Raw genomic sequence first — 12,559 nt, 5'->3', positions numbered from 1 at the left:
TTATGTTAGTTGACAAAACTTTGTTCTAGAATGATATACTAAGAATCTCTTACTAGGCATTTGTAATATAGCAAATAAAAAAGATTGATTATATATATTCATAGCGCCAATTACGACAAATCCTTCAAGGAACTAACATGTATGAATCAATACAACAATAGGTCATTGTGTTAGGACACAAAAAAATGTAGCCACAGGATCGAATGTTACACTAAAGCTGTTCCGGAATATCCCGTTATCTGGAGAAGGAAGCTGTGAAGCCCAAAAGAAAAAGAATAAAATGTGGCCACAAAGAAAATGGGAATCGGTTCTCTCTGTTGACATTACCAAAGGCCACAGTGGATGTTGTCAAAGTTCACGTCGACGCCGGCAAGTCCGCGAGTTTGGCGTCGCTGAGCGGAACGACGCGACGCAAGGCAGAACGTCGTTCGTCGCGACGTAGAGGAAAATGACGTAAAGCGAGATAGTCGTCGTCATTTGAGGTCCTCATCTCCCCAACGTTCCGGATCTCATTCCGACAGTGGCGGCCAGCGAGGAAGCACTTGCTCCACAGCGGTACTACCGTAACAAAGACTTACTAGAACATAAACAATGGACCTAACAATTTAGTACACAAGTACAGTGTTACAGTGTGAAGCAGATCACACGATACTATGATGACAGTATGATGTGGGAGATATGGTGATTAGAATATATATCTAATTATGACAGTGAACAGTGACTGCAAGATACAGTGATCTTAGTGTACATATAGTGGCCATTAAAACGGTTGTTTAAGCATGTAATGACTTATTACAGTGATTTCAGTGTATAACTACCACAAACTACAGTGCTTACAGTGCATAGTGACTATAAAATAAGGTTAACTTTAGTGTTTAGTCTACAAGATACAGTGGTTACAGTGCATAGCTTCCACAGAATACAGTGATAACAGTGATCAAGGTGTGTGATAAACATCAAGATACAAGATTTACAGTGTAGTGGGTGCAGTGTAGTGTTAACAGTGAAGTTGCTGAAATATATGTATTTCAATATAATTCTAACAAAATAGTATTTACAGTGTACGGTGACAAAGAGATCAGTGGTACATTTCTGACAGTGCAGTTACCCGTACACCTATTCTAGGATAGTGACTGCATAATACAGTACTTACAGTGTATAGTGACTATAAGATAATTCTGTGTAGAGAGTAGCAACTGAGATACACTTGCAGTTCAGTGTAAACGTTTTAATCTACCTGGATAGAGCCATCAGTGTAAAATAGAAGCTTTCAGCATACTGACATAAGATAAATAAAATTTGTCTCCCGATTCTTGAAGGAGAAGACGCCAACCGTGCCCGCGTCGTGACGTCATATCGTCAACGACGTGACGTCATATCGTCGAAGGAGGCGTTGCGGGGCATTCGTTGCGAGATACTTCGACGACGGCGACGACGACTGTGACGCAATAACAGATATCGCGCCTCGATCCCGCCCCGATCCCATCCCGCCCCGTCGCTCTACGATAAGGTAAGTCACGCCTCCTCGTTTATTTTTGTTTGTTTGTTTATCTTCCGGAGTGGTTTGTCCGCCATTGTTTTGTCCTCCCACCTCCCCCGTCTCTCTCCCTTGCCAAAGATCTATGCCTCATTCATTACGGCACTTTGTGGAGACGTGAGGGCAGTTTGGCGGGTGGGTGGGAGAGGAGAGGAAGAGGAAGAGGGAGGGAGGAAGAGGAAGAAGAAATGTGAAGTAATATGAAGCGGAGGGAAATGAAAAGGAGGAGTAGGAGTAGATAGAGGAGAAACAGTAGATGTAAGAGGAGTGATAGAATAACAGGAGGAAGGAATAGAAGGAGGCGGAAAGGGAAAAGGAGGAAGTAGAGAAGGATAAGTTGGAAGAGTAGAAGGAAAAGGAGAGGGAGGAGGAGGAGGTGGTGATGGTAAAGAAAATGGAAAAGGAGGAAGAGTAGTATATAATTGCCAATAACCATCGCTTCTATCCTTATGGTCAACATTTCACCAAAGAGAAGGAATTAATTAAGAATGCTGAGCAATCTTAATGATTGGTCACTCAATTAGTTAAGATATCGAATGCACGAGAAGAAGGCTATCAATGCTCCCTCCGGATACGTGGGAGGAAAAGTGGAGTAGGGTTGGGGAGGTGGAGATATTGTGGGTTCTCCACTTGCAGCATAACCGAGGCCATCAGGATCCGAGTTGAAGCTTATCTTACGGTACGTGAGGGACGAAGGCTGTACCGTCCTTCAGGGGGACAGTGCGGTGGTCGTGCACTGGACCATGAAAGTTTCCTTTACGGTCTGTAGGAAAAGGCGAACGCTCAAATTATCAGGATGGAACCTTCCCAAAGGTACAGCAATTGCATACATATACCATTGTCAGCAATATTTGCGTTGTATTTCTGTTTTATTGACAGTGGTAATTTCTGACTACTTCTCAAGGACAAAGTTTAGTCAGTTGCTTGGATGGTATTGTGAAAAACTTATCGTATTGTAGGCTTGAGATACAGAGGTGGGGTACACAGACTGTATCGTCTGTTAAGAGGATAGGCCGGTGGTCCTGTCGGGGACCATGAAGGCTGAATTTAAACGTGGTAATAAGGTGTATATGTGGGGGGACGGGAGGGATTGGAACCCTTTTGCTGACCAGGAAAATTTCCATCGACTAAAAGGTTTATATTTAAGCTTAGGCCAAAAAAAGAACAGAGCAGTTTGTCACGGAAAGATAATAGGGTGACGTCATGAGGAAGCTCGTTAGGCGACGCCATGTCGTTTGTTTTCTTTCTCCGAAGTGAACAAGCCTGTTCTTGTTCAGACTTTCATTCAGATACGTTCAGTCCTATGGACGTTTCTATTCCCTTCCGTACCGGTTGGCACTTTCCCTTTCGTTTTTGGATGTCGCTAGGCGATTTTATTTGTTTTCGTGGAACATCCAAGTTAACAAAGGAGCTATAAATTAGTTATCTTTTGCACTGCCAGGGACGACTTATGATTTTGTCTACATTTAATTTTTTTTATCTATTTATTATTTTTTGCGGTTGTATTCAGTGAAAGTTAGTGGTGGAGGAAGGTAGTGGAGTGGAGTGGAGTGAGGGAGGGAGTAGGCTGGAGTTTCATTACTGTCCAGCAGTATTATCCCCATTCACAGGATGAAGGGGAGGGTGGAGCCGAACAGGGGATGGGCCGGGGGCGGGGGGGAAGGGTGTTGTCGCTTCCTGAGTGCCCTAGGCGCCTCGCCATCATGGAGCCGCAATACAGATATTTTTTTCTTCTTCCCTTTTTTTGTAGATCGTTTATTTATTCATTTGTTTATTATATCTCTAGCTCTTTTATTTCGACAGCAATGTCGTGACCATTCGTGTGAAGGGGGTATATGAAATCAGTAACCTTTATTTGGTTTCTTTTTTTTATATATATAAGTATTACCTTCCATTCCCGGTGCGTTACCCAAGGTAAGCACGGGGGGACAAGCAAGATCGAATCAGCAGCTTCTCTCAGACATGAAAACCTACCGGTAGCCAGCAGAGTCGAACCCGCTATCCTTGAGCCTCGAGCTGATCACTCTAACCATCAGACCAAAGGGAAAGTGGGGTAGGGATTTGGTTGTTCATAGGGGAGGCGGCAGGGAGGGTGTTAATGGGGTGCCACAGAGATGCAAACAACCCGCACTAGTTTTGGATAACGCTCCACACACACACACGCACACACACACACACGAGCGCGCGCGCACTCCATTTCTAGTGGGCAAAGGAGTTGTGTGTGTGTGTGTGTGTGTGTGTGTGTGTGTGTGTGTGTGTGTGTGTAAGGTCACAGCATCACCCATAGATCGGGGCAAGCTCTGAGCTCTCATCTGAGAGTAATAATTGTCGATCACAAGTCCAACACGTGATCCAAGACCATTGTGAATCGCACCCACACCCGCACGCGTCCACACGCACACCCACACACATACAAGCGCGCGCACACACACACACACACACACATGCTTTCAGTTATAATACTCATGTTACCTTTTCTAATGTGACATACCTTATATAGTTTGCTTCATATGCAATCAGTAATGTAATTTAAGAACTTGAGTGACATCTGTATTGACCATAGTCACACCATTTTCTTTTCCTATGATGAAAGACTAATCTTCACTCAAATGAAAATGATAATATATCCCTCCTTTATGTTACCCTGTTCCAAGTCTATCATTCACCTCGTCTCTATTGACGGCGTGTTCAAAGCAAGTTCAAAGTTTTTTTTAGTTAGTGGTTCTAAAACTAATATTGGAATAGGACCTGTAGATGAGGAGTAAGGCCAGGTAATGTGTTTTTATTCGTCGAATTCACAATTTAATTTAGTCTAGTTGCCTCCAGACGATTTTATTCCGTTGAAGGGACCCACATGATTAGCGAAAGGGATCGTCGTTTGGATTTCTATATACGGAAGTGACTGTTGCCAACGTCAGCGCTTGTTGCTAAGGTGGTAGTTGACTGCGCACGTCATCTGACCGAAGCGCGACTCGGAAAAAAAAACGCCCAAAATGAACGGGTCGGAAGGTGTGGGGTGGGGCAAACGAAAGGTGACTGGGAGAGTGTCGTGGTCCAAATCCTACCCATAATGCAAAACCAAGGTCCCCATATCAGGTTTAGGTCCTCAGGGGAAGTCTGCACCTCGAGGGAGAGTGGGACTTTGGGCGAATGTGAGTGCGCGTGGGGAGGTGAGAGTGTGGCGGACGACGTCGACAGACTGTTGACCGGAAGAAGAACGTTGACGACAGCAGCAGCAGCAACTCGATTCAAATTCTCGCGCGCGCGCGCGCGCCTCGCTGAACTCAGCCTTTGCATCTTTATGATCAGTTACACTTTCGCTAGCGCAAGGTACAGGTGCACCTGATTGAAATAGCCTAACGGCAGGAGAAACTAAAGGGCAAGGGACCATCCGGTAGGGAAGGGGTTAATCTCTTAGGTGATGTACGTCATTTATTTTGTTCTGATTAAGAACAGGCACTTTCATTCAATCACGGGGTCTAGATCGATTCAGTTGAGTAATATAATTTGTAAATTTTCTAAACACGTTCAACTAGATTTCTGAAGATGTGTCACGCATAGACTGCCTATTCTGGTAACTGTACTTCGCAATCTCAAAAATAAAAATACTCGCGTATTATTAATGTGATCTTAGAAATATTGTGAGCTGATTGTCAAAATAAACTTGTTCACGTAATGTTACGGAGATTCGAACTTTCCCTATGGAGTATCGGAAATATACAAATACATAGATATATTTCGTTGTTGAAAAACAAACTCATCTTTCTGTATACCGTACTTCCCATATAATCATCTCGTTTTCCTCTTATTTGTAGCACGTGTCTTCCTATTTTTTTAATGGGGACAAAAAATAAATTCTTTGATGGGTCCCTTACCCGGATTCTGTTCCCTTCCCACTAAACATAGGGTGACGTCATGCCTTGTTCTCGCGAAACTTTGACGTTTTTTTTTTTTTACAGCGTCTTTTTCTCGCGAAACTTTGACTTTTTTTTTTTTTTTTTTACAGCGTGCAAGAGAAAGTTATGTTAGGTTAGGTTAATGTAGTGGAACCAGAATCAGGGAAGGGTACTGTTGGGTAAGAATTCTATTCCTGCATTGCTTGGCCAAGAGGCGATGCATTTAGGACGGAAGGGACAGTTGGGGTAGCGGAGGGAGGGGGTGGGTTGGGCAGCGGCGGGAGAATTTCCAGTACAGACGACACATCAGCTTGGCGGGAAAGTGGCGTTAGGGACAGGTGGACGAGGGGACGCGGGCTGGCTGGCTGGCTGTCTGGTTGCCATCGGTTGGGGACGGGAGGGTGAAGAGGAAGGCGGAAGGGCGGGGCTGCCCACAGGCTCCTCTCAGGACAAAGGGCCCATCCCCTCTGCAAGTGAGCAGTGCATTTATAGACGTGTACATTCGTGTGGGACAAAGGACAATCTTTAAGGATTTCCTAATTTTTACTATTTGATAAATATAATTTTCTACAGTGTTTGCCTTACAGTGAAAAATGTGTATGCGGAAACATTTCGGTACATTCGGAGGGACAAAAGGCATTGAAACAACTTTAAAGGATTTCCTAGCTTTTATTATTTGATCAATATAATTTTCTACAGTGTTTGCCTTACAGTGAAAAATGTGTAGACAACTAGATCGAATATCAGCAAACACTATAAGTGCAGAGTAAAATTTGTTTGGTGGGTCGGGATGTTTGACCACGCTTTTGCACATTCTGTCTTCCAACAGCCCGTTGGCGCACTGAGATGCTTCCTTTATGTTGAATAAAATCAGCTGGCGTCAAAAGAACATACGGTTTCGATGGGTTAGGTATATGCAAAGAATTGTCCATCTCGATGATATATAGATACCAAAATATCTTTAATTATTCGATGAATGCACCTTTACAAAATATGAGAGAAATACTGAGTATAGGAATTCAATCCAAAATATATTTGCACAGTTCTGGAATGGCCTGCGGATGTAAGGTGAACAGGGTTTGTGTTCCAGTTGGGTTGTAGGGAAGCTCGCACATGTACGCATGAAAGTACAGAATGTACTTACATGTAAATGACGCCCAAGTCATACGTTGTTTAGGCGCGTGCGCGAATGTGTGTTTGTGTGATTCACCATTAGTCTTGGATCACGTGTTGGACTCGTGATCGACAGCTATTTCCCTTTCGGAAGAGAGCTCAGAGGTCATACATGATCGATCTGTGGGTAATGCTGTGACCTTACAAGCACACACGCACCCAACTCCCTGCCCACGAGAATTGGAGTAACAACCCGCAGCCAGCGCAGCGATAGTGAAATTATTTCAGCCCTGGGGATTTGAATTCGGACCGCCGTAGAGTGGCAGCCGGGAACTCTACCAACTGCGCCACGAGTTGTGTGTGTGTGCGTCTGAATTGGATTTGGTTGGAGAAAGGTTAACCGAAGTTAGGTAAGATTAGGTTAGGTTAATTAGCTTACGATATGGTTATACTGGGTTAGGTTTAGTCACAAATACTCGTAACATAATGAGAATATATTTTAAGAAAATATTAGAAATACATTTATCCCTGTATTTTTTTTAATCACGTACGTATGTAGATATAAACCCGGAATCTTAGGGTTTGCTAAATGATATTTGATACTGATCTCTGATATTCGATGTCATGAACAGTCATAAGCTAAAGTTCTGACCCACGTTAAAATTCTCACAAGGTCAATACGATTTTCTATTTATCGAATACGTTATATATCTTCCTATGTAGATTCTAGCTTACAGTTAGGTAACATTCTTGAACAGATAGAAGAAATATCAGACCAATATTTTGAATTTTATATCATGAAAAACTCTGGCTGAGTCAAACTTTTGCTAGTGACTGTATCTCCTCCGGGGAGTTTGGCTTTTCTCCCACGGGGGAAAAGGAGATGGTAGTAAAGTTCCTCAGGGTAAAGTTCCTGACACAGACGGTTTCGTGCCTGTATGTGTGTGTGTGTGTGCATGTGTGTGCGTGCGCGCGTGTGTGTAATTATGACCTGTCATGCAAGCATCTGGGATATATTTGCATGTCATCAATCAGGGAGGGTGGGTGGACGTGCATTTGGAAACACCCACATGCTCGCAACGCTCGCTCGTTTATTGGTGGTCATGCATACGCACGCATCCATCTCCGCGCACATGCACGCGGACATGCATGCCATGCATCCATGCGCACACACAAACACACATGCACGCACGCAATACACGCATCACGCACTCACAGACACACACATGCACGCACACAACATACACACACACCACGCACGCACACATGCACACACATACACGCACACAACAAACACACGTGCGCGCACACACACACATGAACGCACGCACTCAACTCCTTGCCCATCAGAGTTGGAGTGCCGGCTTGCAGTGCGGTGAAGTTGATTTTTTTTCAGCCCTGGGAGGTCTGTACCGTCGAGCCGTGTGTGTGTGTGTGTGTGTGTGTACGTGCGTGTGTGTGCACGCGCGACCGTCTATACCTTCTGGTAAGGCGTCTCTCACGTAATTGCCCAGTTTCTCAAGGCCTTTTCGAAGCGAGGTGCAATTGCATGGAAACACTTCCGGGCGCTCTCTTCACGTCGACCTGCGTGGCAGATCGACGTGACTCAAGAGCTGTTTTTAAGAGGTCGAAGTGGAGGGCAATTGGTCTTGCGAAGTAGGTGGGTCTTCGTGTTGGGAGGAGGTCGGGGACCAGCTATTTCATGCTGGTGCATCGTTCCTTGAGTTTAGGATGTTACACAAGGGCTTAGAGCAGTGGTTCTTAACCTTTTTTGGCAGCGACCCAAAATTTTGCACAAATCAAGCATCGCGACCCAAGCCTACATAGATATACGAATTGTCTTTATAAGTAATATGATTATGCTCTTAAAAGCGGGTTACAGAAACAAAATTATTTAATCATGGTCTGCTTAGAATCCTAAAACTAGGCATCATGTATTTTAATTATTACAGTATATAATTATAATATATTTGTAGTGGGAAAATAATTATTTTCTGCAAACCCTTAGCGACCCAATAAAATGGCTTGGCGACCCAAATTTGGGTCGCGACCCAGGGGTTAAGAACCACTGGCTTAGAGTCTTCGTCACGTTGTTAGGGCACGTCCACACACATGTCGCAAACATGTGTCCAACCTGGCTGTACATGTCTTCATGTATCAGGAAGGATTTGCCCCCCTCCCCCGGTTTGAAAAGGGTTGTGAACCGATCGCGACACCCACTTCCACATATTTGCACAGAATCAGACCCCATAGCTTGATATCCATAGCCAAAACAAAGTTCATGAATCGTGCCAACTTGTCTAAGAGTTCAAGAAACCTGAGGTTTTTTCCTAGGACACGTGGCAGATAGTCACTCTTTGGTCTTGATTGCGTCATCCTTTTCCATATGACGTCACACATCATTATGATATAATCATTGACGATATGACGTCACCTTCATTTCATGACGTCACTTGGCTCTTAAAGACGCGACCTGGAACTTAGGCAGTTCCATCAACATTTCCCGCTGGCTGTTTAGCACACGACTTTTTCCTCACCCTCTTCCTCCTCCTCCACTCCTTCTCCTACTCTTCTTCTCCTCTTACTTTTCCTCCTTTACCTCATTTTATTTTTCTAATCCGCCTCTCTCTCTTTTCTCCCCTCTTCTTCCTTCCGCCACCACCACTAATACTGAAACCTCCTCCTCCATTTCCTTCTCTTCTCCCTCATCTTCCTTTTCCTCCTCTGCCTCCTTTTACTTTTCTCATCCGCCTCTTACTATTTTTCCCCTCTTCTTCCTTCCACCACCACCACTAATACTGAAACCTCCTCCTCCTCCTCCTCCTTTCCCTTCTCTTCCTCCTCCTGGTGATCCCCCCTCCCTCTCGCCTACTCGTGCATCCTACAGCGAAATACGTTGGCATTACCGGTTCTTCCAGGTTCTCGCACGGAGGAGCAAGAAGAGGCGGGATGACCTCCTTAATGGATGGTCGAAGTGACCTTGATCTTACTACGGGTGAAGTGCCCTTAGGGCGTACACTACACAGTACAGTATAGTACAGCAACTTACAAAAGCGGTGTTGCCTCGCCAGGCCGAACTCAGGTAGACCATGCCCTTCTTGTTTCGAAATGTACATTTTTTTTTTTGCAAGCGAACCTCGTCAAGGCTTTTACACACAGTAAGATTATCTCATTACCACGTATCAAGTCAAGAAGGGCATCATCTGTCTGTCAGTCTTCTCTACTACTGCCCGACCTGGGTGTTGCACCTTTGTTAGTATTTATTCATTTTATTAGTTGATTTATTTTTATTTATATATTTGATTACTTATTTGTTTATCTATTCATGTACTTTTTATGCATGTGTATATCTGATTTTAAGCATATATATATATATATATATATATATATATATATATATATATATATATATATATATATATATATATATATATATAATACATACATGCATATATTTATTTCACTTGTTACAATTTTTTCAAGTACTTGAAAAAGTAAAAAGCGAAACGTCGTAGACTAATAAATGCTCCGTCCTCACAATATTGTTTATTTCAATAGACTTGTTGGCAACTACCATTTCCATACGTACACACACACTCACAGATATATATATATATATATATATATACATATATATATACATATATATATATATATATATATATATATATATATATATATATATATACATATATATACATGTACTTGCAGAAACCACAAGAAAAAGAACGGAATACTGAAAGTTTTCGTCTATTAAGGCATCTTCAGAGTACAAAAACATGCTATAGATGGTGGTATAAATATAGTAATAAGAGGAAGACAGAGAAAATGAAAACAATACATGTGCCCTCCGTGCCATGCCTTAAATAGAAAAACAAATAACGAAAGTGACAATTGGTCACAAGAAACCTTTATGGGGGAGGTTCACAACAAAAAACAAAATAATAAAATATCAATATATATATATAAAAGTTACAATGATAAATCAAAAAGAAATTGTAAACATGTAACGAAAGTGACAATTGGTCACAAGAAACCTTTATGGGGGAGTTTCACAACAAAAAACAAAATGATTAAATATCAATATATAAAAAAGCTACAATGATAAATAAAAAAAGAAATAATGGACATATAACGAAAGTGACAATTGGTCACATGAAACCTTTATAGGGGAGTTTCAGTATCATATTGATAATAAATTTATCTAGTTTGTATAAGCCCACACTTCAGTTAAGATTTCCATCATACGTCTTTTTAATAAGACTAGATTCAATAATGTTTCTTTTTAACGAAGAACGACAAGACACACTTTCTTAGGCATTGTCCCAATCAATGGAGTGGTTGGTTTCATTTATGTGGGCAAAAAAAACAAAAAAAAAAAAACACTTGATGCTTGGCCAGTTCTAACATTATATTTATGCTGGCTCAACCTAAATTTCAGTTCCTTGCCAGTTTGACTGATGTAACAGGAACTACAGTTCTTGCAAGGAATATTGTATATACATCCTGTAGAATTACCGGGGAATTTTTTGATAAGATGTTTAATGGTAGAATTCTTAAACACGACACACACACACACACACACACACACACACACACATATATATATGTATATATTTATATATATGTATATATATATATATATATATATATATATATATATATATATATATATATATATATATATATATATCTCATTGAAAGTGATGGCTAGTTGTGCAATTATCTTCTTAAGATTATTTTCCGTCTTGCAATGAACTCGTTTTCCTTCGAAAAGAGGTTTATGATTTCACAATAGGTAGTCATTATAGACAGATCGTGGTTTCGGGTAAAAGGCCATTCCTCAATCGGTTAGGATATTGTTACTTTGTGGTTAGAGAAGAATGTTTGGAAGAATGGAGTGATGATTTATATTTTATATGTTTGCATTCATACTTGGTCTTCACTAGGGGAGGTTACTGGGTATGTGGAAGAGGTTACCGGGTGGCTCAGGCAGTGGTGGGTTGTCGTATGCTTGGGAGACACTCCGGCTTTGGGTTGTGGCGAAATGTCGCGTGGTTGTTTTTGTGGTGTTTTGTCCCATAGTTGGGTTTATGGTGTTTTGTTCCATACTTTGGTTTGTGGTGGTTTGTTGCCGTTGCCTGCAACAAACCACAAAGTAAGAATGTCTCAGGCTTCTGAGGAAGGGTCTTGTACCCGTAATCGATATGACTACCTATTGTGAATTTATAATCCCGCTTTCAAAGGGAAAGAAGTCCATTGTAAGACATATCGAAAATACTCTTAAGAAAATGATAAGTGCACAACTAGCCATCACTTTCAATGAGGTATATATAAGAGAAGATAGCCTGCCCATCTATACCATATATATATATATATATATATATATATATATGTGTGTGTGTATATATATACATATATATATGTATATATATATATATATATATATATATATATATATATGTGTGTGTGTATATATATACATATATATATGTATATATATATATATATATAAATATATATATATACTGAGTTAAATACCACATCATTGTCACTTATTTATCTTCTTCCTAATATTTTCAATTCTCCTTACTATAGTTCTGACTTTGGGAGGGTGATCGAAAACCAACTGTCCAAAGTTATCCATTTTAATAACAAATTCGACGTTTCGACTTCAAGGAGTTATTCTCAAAATAGTTACATTTATCACAACACAATTACAAAGAACACAGAACAACTACATTTTTACGGACTGAACAAGGCGACGTCCTTCCATATACATTTGTTATTAAAATGGATAACTTTAGACAGTTGGTTTTCGATCACCCCCTCCCCCCCAAGTCAGAACCACTGTATAGTGAGGAGAATTGAAAATATTAGAAAGAAGATAAATAATTGTGACAATGCTGTGGTGTTTAACTCAGTGTGTATCAAGGAGAACCTGCGCCCTAAGTATACGAATATGTATATATATATATATATATATATATATATATATCTATATATATATATA

The 12,559-nt window shown here is 41.2% G+C and overlaps 1 protein-coding gene across 1 annotated transcript in view; it reads left to right on the top strand.

Moving 5' to 3' along the window:
- The first annotated feature begins 469 nt into the window (after positions 1–469).
- Positions 470–12,559, top strand: part of LOC143035072 (ras-GEF domain-containing family member 1B-like) — a 333,289-nt gene continuing 321,199 nt past the window's right edge. The window contains exon 1 of the mRNA XM_076201577.1: positions 470–1,510. The gene's annotated coding sequence lies outside the window, so the exon portion shown is untranslated. The remainder of the gene's footprint in view (positions 1,511–12,559) is intronic.

This window comes from Oratosquilla oratoria, chromosome 18 (genome assembly GCF_046742065.1).
Source record: "Oratosquilla oratoria isolate Oo_2021 chromosome 18, ASM4674206v1, whole genome shotgun sequence".
Lineage (NCBI taxonomy): Eukaryota > Metazoa > Arthropoda > Malacostraca > Stomatopoda > Squillidae > Oratosquilla > Oratosquilla oratoria.
The sequence above is the reverse complement of the archived record's forward strand: the minus strand, read 5'-3'. Positions and strand labels throughout refer to the sequence as shown.